Here is a 692-nt window from a genome sequence, read left to right on the forward strand (position 1 = left end):
TTTATTTGCACAACTAGCAAGTGGATTGCCTGACTGAAAACATGTTTGCATAATTGTATATGTTTGCTTGTTTTTAGGGATATGGGATTTAGCCCACAGTTGTCCCATTACCCCAACATTGTATATACGCATTCTATTCTATATGGGTGAGGTCCTACAGTGAGGCATGCCATGGGACCTGGGATTTAGACCACAGTTGTCCCATTACCCCAACATTGTATATACGCATTCTATTCTATATGGGTGAGGTCCTACAGTGAGGCATGCCATGGGACCTGGGATTTAGACCACAGTTGTCCCATTACCCCAACATTGTATATGCGCATTCTATTCTATATGGGTGAGGTCCTACAGTGAGGCATGCCATGGGACCTGGGATTTAGACCACAGTTGTCCCATTACCCCAACATTGTATATGCGCATTCTATTCTATATGGGTGAGGTCCTACAGTGAGGCATGCCATGGGACCTGGGATTTAGACCAGAGTTGTCCCATTACCCCAACATTGTATATGCACATTCTATTCTATATGGGTGAGGTCCTACAGTGAGGCATGCCATGGGACCTGGGATTTAGACCACAGTTGTCCCATTACCCCAACATTGTATATGCACATTCTATTCTATGTGGGTGAGGTCCTACAGTGAGGCATGCCATGGGACCTGGGATTTAGACCACAGTTGTCCCATTA

Source organism: Ciona intestinalis, unplaced genomic scaffold (genome assembly GCF_000224145.3).
Source record: "Ciona intestinalis unplaced genomic scaffold, KH HT000646.1, whole genome shotgun sequence".
Taxonomy (NCBI): Eukaryota; Metazoa; Chordata; class Ascidiacea; order Phlebobranchia; family Cionidae; genus Ciona; species Ciona intestinalis.